This window comes from Cyclopterus lumpus, chromosome 13 (genome assembly GCF_009769545.1).
Source record: "Cyclopterus lumpus isolate fCycLum1 chromosome 13, fCycLum1.pri, whole genome shotgun sequence".
Classification (NCBI taxonomy): Eukaryota; Metazoa; Chordata; class Actinopteri; order Perciformes; family Cyclopteridae; genus Cyclopterus; species Cyclopterus lumpus.
Window position 1 is genome coordinate 1440321 of NC_046978.1, and position 14823 is coordinate 1455143.

Consider the following 14823-nt stretch of genomic DNA (forward strand, 5'->3'; position numbering starts at 1 on the left):
TTTACTTTAATATGTCTATTATTAACATCATCATATAAATGCTTTTTCTTACCTTATCTCCACCTTTCTCTATAATAAAAAGTAAATTTTCCACAATAACTGTAACATTACTTTTCCTTGAGTTAAGTATTCTGTTTCATACCTGTGTAAGTGGTACAAAGGCAAAGGATATTTAAATAAGAAAATCAGCCCTTTCAATGTAACACACTGTGCAACTTGTTTCTAAGAATTCATAAGAGACGTCCAAAAGGCAACGACATCCTGTGTGCACTTTGCTTGGACACACACCAGCAGTAACACACACACACGTACATGTTCACACACTGAATGCTGACTTTTTGTGATCAAAGCAGATGAACAATATTCTATTATTTAGTTCAGAGCGTACAATAATACAGCTCGTGGTGAAGTTTGTATATTCAGTACATTGTGACAGAGTAAGGCCCTTTTAAGCTGAAGAGGTCTCCCTAATAACACAGGAAGGACAGACATGGATTTTTATATTCCGTCAATACACTAGGATGTTTCATTGGCAGTGCTAGAGGACTTCAACTAGATTCACTTTCTCAAAGCACTTTAGAGGCTTCAAGCTTAACACAGAGTTTTGAAAGTGTCCATTCATCCCTGTTCAAAATCTTTAAAATGATCTGTTGAGATTTCCCTTTATCACAGCGTTTTGCGAGGGATGTTAGCCAACGTCCCGCCCCTTTTGAAATAGAAAAACTCAGATTCCCAAATAGCATTCAGGGCACAAGAGTTCAAAATCCCCAACGACGGCGAATAAAACCTTGGCTCGATTAGCGCCCGGTGGGTGCATCAGCTTGACAACATTTAGTTGGAGGTTTCTGCACTTTGCCCAGCATCCTTTTGAAAGTCGGCTTCAGCAGTTTTTGTAGTAGTCAGTATCTCCTGAATTGCTGTCTTTGCAAACAGTTTTTTATTCAGTACAGATGCTCCACAGATCTGTTGCAAAGATCACTTCACACCGGGTCACCATTTTGGATCCATTCGTTTCACAACAACAACATGCAGATGAATGCATCACATCTTGCTCTGGATTCTGTTTATCTTTTGATTGGACGATATAGGTGAACAAAAATGACCTTCTCGTCCCATTCATCTATATAATTTGTGTTTGATATGCTCTCAAAGAAAAAACCACTGTAGTCACTGAGGAGTTTTAGCGGGACATCATCTAAATGCTTTTAGAGGGGAACTGTTTCTCTGGCCGCAGCTGGTCTTTCTTCCTCGGTGGTTCTATAATCTGGTGCTGTTTATAAATCCACTTGAAGCCAACAGAGACTTTTATCTCAGATATTCTGAATCGTAGCCGACAATGTGCCAGACACCATCTGAAAGCTGTTTTCTGGATAGATTTGACTTGAGATCCAACTTGTTGTGGCCCCACATGGTGTCTGTCCACTGATACAGTATGTGTTACGGTGTTACAATGGGGGCATTTAGAGCAGTTTTGTGGTCCAATCATATAAAACACTGGTGTCTGTGCCTTCTCTATTCTCTGACATGTTTTCTTATTGATGTATCTGTGGCTCACAGTCCAGCTTGGCTATAATACAAGTTGAATTATAAAAAACAATCTTGCAGGAGATTGGACTGTCCATCCTTCCTGCTACAAAAGAGAAAGGGGTTGGGGCGAAAAAAGGAGGAGGGGTGAAAATAAAAAAATGATTAAGAGAGGGCGATGAGGAGAGGGAGAGGAAGATAAACAATATATAATTAAAGTGGATACAAATTCTAGACTGTTCCAACAGACCCTCTCTCTAGCTCATTTACACATCTTCTTTCCTCTGTTAATACCGTAATGTTTCGCACAAATACCGTATGCAAAAAAAATGCCATGCTCATGCAACCTTTTTAAAATAACTTTTACGAATAAATAATGATGTGACTTTACTCATTTTCTGACATCCTTTATAGTTGTTTTGCTCCCTTTTCCTTTCATTGTAGTTATCATTATATATTTTATTAATTTACATACTATTTTACATCTTTCTGCTCTGTCTTTTTATTCAAACGCTTAAATGTCTCTAAAAACTTAAAAACTAAATGATAAAATACATTCTATCCCCTCAACACAATATACTATGCAATAATTATAATTATTCTATTATGCTACATTGGATAATTTAAAATGACTTTAAGATTGAACGAGCTGTTTCCTATTGATTCACATTCATTGTTGCCGTCATGCTGAAAGAGAGGCCAGGTGTTATCAGGATTATTAAAAGAGACAAAAATACTTGATGATTAGGAGACTTTGCGTCGCCTAATAATTTACAGTGAGAACTAAAAGGGACAGGACAGAGACATCTAGTGTTGCAGTGGTTCCAGTTTGGCCCCAGTGATCCTCTGTGCACTCCATCTAATATGGAAGAATGTTCTAGATTAGAAAGCTGACAGCAGCTAACTGACCAGCTGCACTAACCCCTCCCCTCTGCCGTCACAGCCAATGGAGCAGCGTAGATTAATGACCCCTCAGGCCAATCACCAAACTCGGCTCTCGCCTCCTGCAAAGGGATGCCCTTGAGCAACCTCATACACACTCATTCAACCAGGTATGCACACACACAAACACACACAGCTACACACTCACCACTTAATTTAGCCTCCTCTGAGGGCAGCCAGCCTCTCAGTGCTGATGTTTATGGTTTCTCTGAACTTGCAAATCACCGCGGTTACGGCTGGGCAGATTTATGACCGTGGCCCCTGTCTACTCGCCCTTTAGACAAACCATGGATCACCCACACACACTTACACAGTCACACACATTAGGATGATACACATAATCAGACAGAATCATTTTTTTTTTTTGTTGCATTCTGTGGCTCACCGTTATATGTAGTGAAAAAACAACAGTAAATCATTCATTCCATCACATTTAAAGTTGATGCAAATGCAACTTTTTTGGGGTTAATGAATCCCTGCGTACCGTGAACGTGAAGGTGAGTGTGTAGCCTTTACCGCCAGCAGGAAGTCTCATCGCTGAGCTTTTGTTATAAGTGGCCTCTGAAGGACCAAAAGCTTGAAGGTGTAAAATACAGATTCTGCAGTTGATCCTGGAGCCAAAACGGGTACATTTTCAGTGGCTCTTGTACAAAAAGTGGCAACTCAATCATTTTGAGGATTTGTCGTAAAAGTGCAAGGCTTTGTTAGCTATTGGGAGTTTGAAGTGGATCTGTGTTTGTGACAGTGCATGCTGCATAGTAGGGATGGATTTGCACCAGAAAAACAACATTTTCATCAGATTTTTTTTCTCTCTCTCACCTGTATCCATTTTGCTTTTTGATGACTCATCATGACCTTGGCTGCACTTTACGTGGGAGGAGAGGCACAGTTGGGGAGGTGTCGGTAACAATCACACAGTGAATGCCTGCCGATTCAAACCATGTGTGGGCTGACACTAGCCAACTCGAAGAATCCTCTATTTGACTCCCTAATTGCAGTGTGTATGACCGTTATCCCACAGAGAGGCGGCAGTATGCAGCATGATGCACAGAGGTTGTTTTCTTTATCAATCTAAGGCAGTGTTTGGTGGATGCCACCTTCCTGTGGCCAACAAATGTATTATTTCCTCAAAGTGTTTCAACATTAGGTGCTCTCAAAAGTTTATTGACTGAAAGGTGTGATGATTTTGCATCTCAGGTTACAGTAGGATGTCTGTTTCCTCTTAGGAATAACGAGAACATTACCGCTAAAGAGAAGCAAAATAAGTTGTTTGATTGATAATTAAAGACGAGACTTTTCTTAACTACACCACGTTTTCATCTGCCCTCAAACTGAACTCTGCACGTCTCTCTTCATGAAAATAGTCCCAGAGTCGGTTGAAAACAGGAGGATTTGAATGGCAATAAAACTTGTATTAACTTCGACATGAGGATCATGTGATTGGTCCGTTATGGCCTTGCAATATCTGCAGTCACATACGCTTGCACAAGACTCAACTTTAACCGTTTCCTCACGCTTTATTCACTTTGCATTGTCCGTGCTTGACCTGCTCCCCACTGAATAATATTGCTATGCGGAGGACTTTTGATAAAGCAAATGTAATTCTGTGCAAACATGCACATATTTGTGTATTTAGAACATTACTATTGTGTTCACAACCATATTATGTTTGTGGAAGAGTGAGCCGACTCGTATCCATTTGTGTGTGAGAGAGGAGAGATTGTTATCTTTGACTTTCGTCTATATCATCAGCATTGCATCAGCAAAGCAGTGGAGTGTTATTGAGACTCGTCTCAGAGTAGCTCTCCTCCATCCTCCGTCTTGAGGAACACAACACAGAGGGAGCCCCCGCGCGCCCTCGAAAAATTAAATTTTGGCAAATACTTCATGATGAAAATATGTTTCAAGTCTCCAAGCGTCAAACTTGTATTAATATAATTAATTGTAGTGGAAAAATATCACATTCACCCCAAAGGTTCCCAAATCGACACTTTGTCCAAACTCCGACCAGCTCTCATGTGACCCCAGGTGTCCATGCTGCAGAGAGTCTCCAGTATGTTTGAATGCCTATCAGCTTGTTGGATGTCGTCTGTCTGTTCATCTGTGTGTGTGTAATTCTACTATAAGCGCTGTAGCCAGGGCAGGATTAGTGCAGCGTTTCTGTCACTAACATGCTTCATTAGGAACGATGAAGTCAGCCAAGCAGTCAGACAGAGGCAGGCTGACAAAACAGCTGAACAAATTGAGAGTGTGTAGAGGAATGTGAGTGTAGACAGGGGATGAGCGTTGGGAGACAGAGTTACGGATAGAGTTTGGGCCTCAAAGCCGGGACACCGAAAGGGAAATGTATGGAAAAGTAAAATTAAAAAGGCAAAGGGAGAGGCTTCGGTCAAGATGGAGAAAAGGAGAAAAGGAGAGGAAAATATGGGACACCATGAGTGTGGAAAGAGAGAAAGATAAGAAGCAGTTTTTTTTCTTTTGGCTGAATTCAACAAAACACTGTCAAGAAAAGGAAGGACGGATGGAGAGAGGGAAATTCTTTTGGAGAATATCGTTTACATAAAAAACAACAGGAAAAGAGAAGGAAAGCGGTTCAGAGGTAGAGAAGAGAACAACGATGAGCGTGAGCTTGATGGAAGTTCTGATGAGACAATATGAATGCAGAGTGCTTCCCCAATGGATGGAAAATGAGGAGAATATTAACAATCGCTCTAAAGAGAAAGAGAGAGAGAGCGAGAGGAAGATGAAGAGGAGGAAGAGGAGGAGGAGGAGGAGGAGGGATAGACCTCTGAGTCTTCACTCGAGGAAGATGCAGGGTTACACCTCCAGAGAAAAAAATGAGGATTTCTTCAAGAGAGGAGTGTGAGGTTGACTCATCTTCATCAAACACGATGGAAGTCTTTCTGTGAGAGACAGATACACAGCCATGACACAGACAGTGTCGGACTGCATTGCTTTTAAAGGCTGTGAAGTGAGAGAAATGGTGTTAATGGCTACAAAATGCTTTTAACACTCCTCCACAAGTCAGACTCGTCGTGGTTTCACTGGTCCAATTACTGCACAAGGCTCCTGTTTTTAAATGTAAGATGACGCAAAGTGGGCACTGCAAAGCGAAGCTGCTCCATCCAGCGAAGGAAAGAGTTGAGCTGGAAACAGAAAGTGACAGATATTTAAATCAAGTTTGCGATATTAATCTTGTTGATCTTTAGCTGTGCACGTTTGAACTTTTCTTCATTTACACTTTGACAGTGAATGTAGTTAGTTAGTGTTTGCATTTGTCAGAGCAAGCATTTAAAGCCACACAAAATATAAATGCTTTCACAGACACTGTGCCGATTCCCATTTGAGTGCAGAGCATATGGTAGACTTCACAAGTTGTATGAATAACCAGCAGAATGTGTAATCCATAACTATTTAAATCTGTGGAGATAGTGCTGGCTATGTGAGACCATAACCTCAGTAAATGTGAAATGTATCTATGCGTATCATCAGTATTCTGACCATATAATTAATAAAAAGTCACATTTACCTACGGTTATCTCTGCTTTTGACTAAAGTTGGAAATATAGTGTGAAACCTTGTGTCACTTTGTCCTTGTGTAAAATTATTACACTGACTTCACCATAATAGCAATTGTCATAAAATACAGAGGGACAATGCTCTTGAGCACTACTACAAGGAGCACACATATTATTCATCAAATAGGATATATTTATGGTGGGAATGTCTTAAAGGGCCAGCGTGGAGCACATAGGGGGATCTATTGACAGAAGTGGTGTATATTTTATTTTGATACGTACGTTACGTATACAAACATTCTTGTTTTCAGGTGATTACCTGAAAACAAGAATCCTTCTGTTTTTGTAAACTTAGATGGAGCTGTTTATTTCCCACATACGGAGCAGGTCGGTATGGACGAACCAAACGCTGGCTCTCGATAGGGCCATCCTCGTTTTAGTGTTAAACACCGTAGTTCTGTTGGTCGCAACTCTCACCGCTAGATTCCGCCAATTCCTACACACTGGCCCTTTTTTAAAGCATCATAAATTATATTTTGGATATTTGTTAATACTGGCCTTACAACTAAGAATCAACTCGTGCTTCTACAGCTGTTTGTCAAATATATATATTGTGTACCCCTGAGTCAGGATTTTGCACAGACGTGAATAACAGTCTGGAAGTTTCCACCAACATCATCAAAAACAGGTCAGACGCTCACAGACACTCGCTGCACTGTAGCTGAGGGACATCCAGGGCAGCCAGTCTGGACTTTATTTAGTGACATTGTGTGTGTCTGTGTGTGTTTGCAGTTGCGTGTTCCCTTATGTGTGTGTGTGTGTCTGTGTGGTTATTATAAGTTATGGCAGTCGGACAGAGGTGTCAGAACAGACTTCCTTTCATACTGCAGATAACATGCCTTTGGGTGTCTGCACTCAACACACACACACGCACGCACGCATGCACGCACGCACACACCAGTGATTACTGACATGTTTTCCACATCACCAATCCAGGAGACTAACGTACATCATGTAATCATCACTTGAGGACAATCAAGCTTTTTCACTCACTTTCGGTCCTTATCTACAAAGAGTGTTTTCCCACAAATATTTCATTATGACGTTTACCTGATGAGAAATCTCTTTGTCCCAATGATGGAAAAGAGAGCTCTAATTCACAAAGGGTTTCAGGTGATTTCTCCGTCCTCTCCTCCTTGTTTTGCCCACACCAGAGTGAAGTGATTGCATTTTGGAGAACCTGTCCAAAATATCTGATACTGATGGTGAATCCCAGTCTGTGAGCAGTTTGTTTTGCAGGAAGGGAGTGTTGTTTAGAGGTTAGCAGTTCATATGGTTGTTTACTCACTTTGTGAAGTCATGTCAGATATTTTTTGGGCCTTGAAGCTGCTTCTGATTTTCCAGAGGGATGGCGTGTTTTGGCAAGCAGTTCTGAAGACTTAAGTTGCTATAAAACATGTTTTTCTTTATTTAGTTGGGAGTGGGTATGAAAACTTAATGCGAACTTGCACTCATTTAAATAATCCTCTATCTTTTGGTGGACATTGCATGTTCTCCCTCTACAGTGGTGAGGGGTACACGTATTTGTGATCGTGTCATTGCTAAACCGTATTGTTTCAAGGTGAGTGAAAACGGCCTTGGCTGACCCGCTAATAAAAACTCATTAACAGCACAAAGTTACCACGGCTGTAACTATTTCATCTTTTGTCGTGATGAAAACCGTAGAAATTAGACTTTTGCATGTTGTAAATGTTAGCTGAGTTCAACTTTTTCGCTGGATGACTAGGGTCCACACGGACTGACGTGACAACATGTCAACGTTTACTTTTTGTTTCACACGAACGTCTTGTGTTTGTTTACTATCGTATTTTATATATCGTAGAATAAAATGTTAAAATCTCTTCAGCTTCTATTAACCTCCGATCTTATCTCAGTCATTTAACCACAAATAAATTCAAAAAACTCGTTGACTACCAGACAAGACACTCTCAAGTGCAGAAAATACTGACTAATTTCTTGTTTTTTACAACTCATTCCTGCAGCACTCTATTATTAAGATTGGTTTTGTCACGTAGCAGCTGTTTAAATACCAACAGTAGGAACCTGAAGTTAAACAGGGTGTTTAGTGTGGTTCACATTACCCTAAAGTGGCTGTGTGTTTATCAAGTATTCACTGACACATCGGTGGAATACTAATATTTTAAAAGAAGATTTTTTTTAACGAGTTTATTTAGTTGCTGAGAAGTTTTATCCTCAACACTCACTGGGTCTTGACTGGTGCTGTACTGGGAGGAAACATACCCACTGGATAAAAAGAGCCGAAGCCTTTTGGGTTGTTTATCTCAGTTCCTCACTATCATTTGTCTCTTGCCATACATGTAACACCCTGTGGTTTTCCCGTGTGTGTGTGTGTCTTCCCAGTGTCTCCTGATTGTTCATTCCTTTCACCTGGCCTCAGCCACTCCCCTGCCTCCCATGTGTTTCCTGATTGTTCATGCCCTGGTTTCCCCTCACATATATATGTACTCCCCTGCTTTCGCTTGTCCCCTGACAGATTGTCTTTGTAATACCACCGTGTTCACATCGCCTTCAAGCTTAGTTTTGAGCGTTTTCGTTTTTCAATCCCTGTTTTTTCCCCTTGTTTTATACTCTGCCAGGTAAAGTTAATTGTTGCTGTACCTCACCTGAACTCCTGTCTGTCCACACCCTGGTCGTGACAATACAGGGATACCAGATCTCCTTCCAAGATATGTCATCTTTGAATTCAAGATTCATTGTAACTGTATTTTTGTCATGATTGATGTTCTCATCTGTTTGGTCGTGCCACCACTTTGGTCTGGACTCAACAACCATTTGATAGATTCTTATAATATTTGGTGCAGATATCCGTGATGCCCTGAGGATGAATCCTAATGACTTTCGTGATGCCCTGACATTTCTTCTCGTGCCACCAGCCATTTAAGGTTCTTGCATTCTTGCATGAATCTCAATGTCCACTGGATAACTTGGCATTCATGGACATCCATGAACATCAGCATGTTAGCATGCTGATGTTCAGCATTTAGCTTGAAGCACCCTGTTTAGAGAGCAGTTGACTCAACATATGTTATGACTTCCTGTCTTTAGGTATTCATTTAAATGTTTCCCTTTTCTCATGTCATATTAACCTGTTGAATCATTGAGTTGATGTTGTGGACCAGAACTGATCTATCTGCTGGACATTGTGCCCATGTTACTGCGGTGGGAACACTGTCATGCATTTACTTGGTTTGATGAGGTGCAGTATTTCTCATGTTGAGCTTGTCCGTGCATTGATCCGATAGGAAAGGCTGTTGCTACTGTCCAAGTTTTTCTGCCATTGTGAACTTATCTCCACAACGTAAACAACGTTCCAGTGAGGCATCTGACAACACCTGTATTTAAATAATGTGAAAACAAACGCCACTACCCCAGAGCTACTGAAACAGCCCCAGAACACATATATTGCAGTGTGTGTGTGATGCTCTGAAGTGAGCTTTGTAGCCTTCCTACCATGTGTTTCCTGTTTTTTTTTTACACCTTCTTTGCTCCGACCAACCCCTGATCTCCCAGACAGGGTTCTCTCACATGCACACAAGCCACACAATAAATGATCCCTCACACAGACAAACCACAGAAGGCACACTTTCCTGCTTGGAGCGGTCACTAGTTGAAGGCACTTGTTTTCCAGAAGCTTCTATTTCCTTCTGTCACTGTTTTTGGATTCACAGTCTATCTTCATGGTAATTATAATAATTACCATGAAAATAATTATTTGCTCATTCATTTTCTGAATGAGCAAATAAGCCAGGTTGAGTGTATTTCTTTTTCTATGTGGGTTTTATTTGGTATGCTTTTTTTATTATTGTCTCAGGAATGCCCGAGTGTTGGAGTGAGGTCAGGTGTTTTTCATGATTGTTACTTGTTGTTCACAAGTACATGTTTTATTTGTCATTGAAGATGCTTTTTCCCCCCCCTCTGCATGGATGGTAGGTTTGGGTCAGTAGTTATGCAGAATGTACTTGTTTATTTTGTTCATGTTGAAATACATAAACAGATCTATAACTGTCTGCATATTTTTCCTGCTCTACAGTGGTGAGAGGTACCTCGTGATGTGATGGTGAAGTCGTCTTGTGTCATTACTACTGTGTGTAAACTGCTCCTGTATCCAGTTGAATGACAATGCCCTCGACTGACCAACTCATGCAACCCACACGACCCTGCCACACAATGTGGAAACACATGTACGTGTTGAATCTTATCACTAAGTGACAGAGGGAGGGAGCATTTCAGAGAGTTGGATATAATAAATGCGGAGGGGTAGATTACTTGTTGAATTGACTTTGAATTTAATTGTTTTTGATTTGCTCTTGTATTTAACAGAATGTCCATGCGTCACACACATGGCTATTTTCCATCTGTAGTCCCTATATGATACAAAGCCACCCTAAAATACTAATTAAACAGCGATTTGATAAAAGCATAAAGAAGAATAAAGAAAGACAGCCAACATTCATTGCCAATTCCAAATTGTGTACGCACTGCCAAATCACTGCTTGTCCAGGAAACCACCAGTTGCTTCCTTGGATGCACAGTGAGTAGTTTCACCTCAGGAGTTTCATGTTGTCTCCTGCAGATCGCCCCATCCTTGTTGAACTGGCGTGCTGATCCACCTGTAAGAGTTAAGCAGAGACCTGGCCATGATTGGCAGTCTTGTTAGCACGACCAACTCTGTTTGTTGCCAGGGGGAACATAATCATCTGGGTGAAAGCAAAAGATACATTTTCAAAATTGGTCGAACCCTTTTTATAATCATACTATATCTAGTCTTTGGTTACGTGGCACATGTCTTTGCAATATACTTGGAAAAAAACGTGGTCCCATGTGCCCAAAGACTAAATATACTATGATCAGAAAATGGTTGTATCTCAGAAACTACAAGGAGCACAGACGCGTATTTGGTATCTTTGGGTTTACTTATAACACGTTGACTATCAAAGATATGCACACGTATGCAATGTAAAAAAACTGAGTTCACATGGAAAACATTTGATGCATACAATGTTTTTCCTCATTTTTCTATACATCCTGACTTTGACTATTACATGGGTTTGTGATCTAAAAATACTTATCATACTAAATATAGTCTATAGGCACTAGTCTTGTGTGTGTGTGTGTGTGTGCGAGCGCGCGCACGTACACAACGGAGACAATCTATCAAGTTTCACAAAGCAAACCTAACAATAATACATCACCTGGGAGGTAAAGCTCTTAATCTCATTTAAATTTGAATCTTGCTGATGTTTGCAGTTTCTTTTGCAGGGTTTGTGTAGTACGAGTCTATGTCTGAATGGCCCTATGCAAATCGTATGCATTTATTGATGCATGTTTTGTTTGTTACAACAGTGTGAATGTGTGTGTGTGTGTGTGTGTATAGATAAGCTCTTTAAGCCTGTGCACCAGGTAATTCAGGTAATTGAATAGCCTGTAAGAATAACGTGTGCCATTAGGTTCCTGTGCTTCCAGAACAAACCCTTTTATTTAGTGAATACCCACGCACACACACACACACACGCAAACACACACACACACAAACAAACAGGTACGCAGACACATCAGTGAATCACTTCCATCAAATTAAAGTGACTCCGGCGCCTCAGGGCTTTTGTTATTAGTTTTTTGCTGTACCCCTCTCCCTCTTCCTTTCTCTCTCTGATCCTTCTGCACTGTTCTCTTCCAGTATGACACCGCTATAAATGTAATCTCACAAACCTGACTTTTCAGGAACCATGAAAATAAAAACATTGTTTTTGCTTGTGCCTTTTTCATCACGTGTAAAACTTTTAAACACCGTAGACAGTGTTTCATGCATCTGAGGGCCATACAAGTACAATGAAATATCCCATTAAAAAAATCTAATTTTTTTGTTGGTGTCGTTATTCATCAAAAACTGTTGTAATATATTGTCAGCTGGAATAAACATTTGCAGGTCCTATAATTGTAATATGGAGAAGCTTTCAGATTCCCAAAACACAGAAAGACAAGCGCCTTACTTCTTGACTTGCACTTAAAGTGAATCATTTATTTAATGAAACAGTTTGGATTTGAGTGTCATTTTATTGGACTATTTTAAATGTGCAAGTGAAGACCCACAAGTACGACTGTCCTTTTTCTTCCTTATGTCTGCAACATTTTCACATATGGTCTTTTTCCATTATTCAAAAGAAATATCTAATATTCATACCTAAATGAAAGCTGTTCTATAATGTAGTGTGAAAGAAGGAGAGGAAAATGGGAGCACGGGACCAGGAGGAAGGATGAGACTGGAGGTCGAGAGAGAGAGAGAGAGAGAGAGAGACTCATCTCTGGATGTGTGTGTATTTTGCAAATTAGAATAAAACTCTGCAAAAATGGGAAGGATCAGCCAAATTTAAGGGAAACAAAGAGAGAGAAGCTAGGTTGAAGTGGTGAAGTGAAATCTTCACCCACACATTTCCAAACAAACTCCAAACAACAAACTCCAAACATCTCACATCCTTGGAGACGAGGCAATCTGTGGTGTTTCGAGCACAACGGCACAACAACCCCCCCCCCCCAGTAATCATGTTAAAATGACTATATGGATGGTGAAATTAGATGCTGTCATGGTGGGTGGTGCCTGGTCTTTTTTTCTTGTGTCGACATTGACCAGAGAAAAAAGAAGAACACATTGACCGCGCTCCTCCCATTCGTTTATACTCCATGTCAGCTCAGTGTGTGTGTCTGTGATATTAGGCCGCGCTGTCTCGCTACATCGTGTCTCGGTTATGGATCATATTCTCACCATTCTTTCATACACGCCTCAATGACTTCATCAGCTCTCCTCCACCTCCTCATCATCAGCCTGTGTCACTTTTTCCACCTCTGTCTGTCTGTCTGTCTCCCTCTCTCTGTCTCTCTCTAACCCTTTTTGTCTTTTTTTTTTACTGATTGTGTCTGCTTCTCTTCATTCTTCTCCCCCAACTCCTCCTGTCTGGCCCGGTCTTTCTCTGTCAAGTGTAACCTCCTTCTCCCTCTGACTGTTTGTCTTAAGTCAATTAAAAAAATTGCTCTCTAGCACCCCCTCAAACTTTGACCAGCGACACCCCTCACCCAGAATGTCCAATTGACTTGAAATCGTTCACACATGTCCATCTCCACCTGCTCTCAGACCCCTAAACTCCGCCTACTTAGATTTTCTGCCATTTTGAATTTTGTGAACTGTGGCCCAATTAATCTCTTAGGGGTGTGTCTTGTCTTGTAACACTATTGGAACTAATCACTCGAAACTTGCATGATATGTGCACATTGCATCCTTTAACGTGCAAAAAAAAATAATTATGCGATTTGAACACTAGGGGGCGCTACAATAATTCACCCAATTTGGCCATTTTGGGTGTTTTTCGCTTGTTTTTGTCACATTTTGACGTTATACATTTACGGTTTTCTCCCACAAAAAAGATCCGATCGACTACAATCTTGTTTCCAGGATGATCTGAAGGCATTAAAGATGATTAGTTAGAAGAATTGTGACTTTTCACCCCATTTCACTTGACGTTATGTGGACCCCAATAAACGACCACTTTCTGTGTTTTGTTATTATAGACTGTTGCTTTAACTGATCCAATCCTTCCAAACATAATTATGCATGATGCCAGTCAAGGCCTGAACACATTTACATGAAGAAACCTTTGTTGTCATATAGGAACACCTACTAAAAAAATAAAATGACAAGTTTTAGACTATAATGTCTTCTACTTAGACCGTAATGTTATCTTTTTAGTTGGTAAAAACGATGAAGGTTTTTCATCTGATCGGTAGCTCAACATTAAGTGACCCTGTTTAATTTAATGTACATGATGTGGTCTGGACTTCACGTAGATGATGCATGTATATGTTCACATTCTCAAAGCGCCACCTACTGGCCAAAGCAAATAAGCCTAAAACGCTATTTTAAGGTCCATCTATATGAGAAGTCGGTCTTTAAAAAACCTTCCAAAGTTTGAAGAAATAACATTGTCGATGTTATCTAGGCCTGCTTTACAAATTTAATGGGTATTTAGGAGGCAGGAGGAAATCTACTGAATTTATTTTTATTTTATTTTATTAAGGATATTTTAGGATCCAGGATTTGTGAAGCTTGACCCATACAAAAGAGTGAATACAATTAAGGATATCTCTATGATTTTGTCACTTCACTACCTTTATGGATTTCTTCGTAATATATAAACTTGCATTTATTGACTTTGTGGCTACTTGAAGGTATTATGTATAATAGCGGCCACCCCCATGACTAATACATGATGATAAGATTGAACATCTACAGTCCCTTTAACAGTGCTCCCAGACATGCACTTAAATTAACACAATCAGATTAAGGGGAAAAGGGAAGTGACAAATGGGACATGACAATATAAGAAGATAGAGGGGAAACATGATAACTATATTGATTTGAATAAAGGTCCTCACATGTTTCCTTCTGTTGGGATCTGGCAGGATTGGGTTTGGTTATTAGTATAAAAGTATAGTATACAAAATACATTATTGATAAATAAAATGATTAATATCAATATCATTATTAACATAGAATAATTATTAACATAGATAAATAATAACAGAGCACCATCCTGGGATCAGGGACCAATAACCAAACTGTGGATAAAGTGTCGAAATTGGTGTTCACTTAAAATATCAATTATTAAGGTACCATTCCACATTTATAGAGGGAACAGTGAAGATTTGAATCCGAGCACTGACAATAAAATTAAATATGAGTTTATTTACTTAACAATACTGAATACAA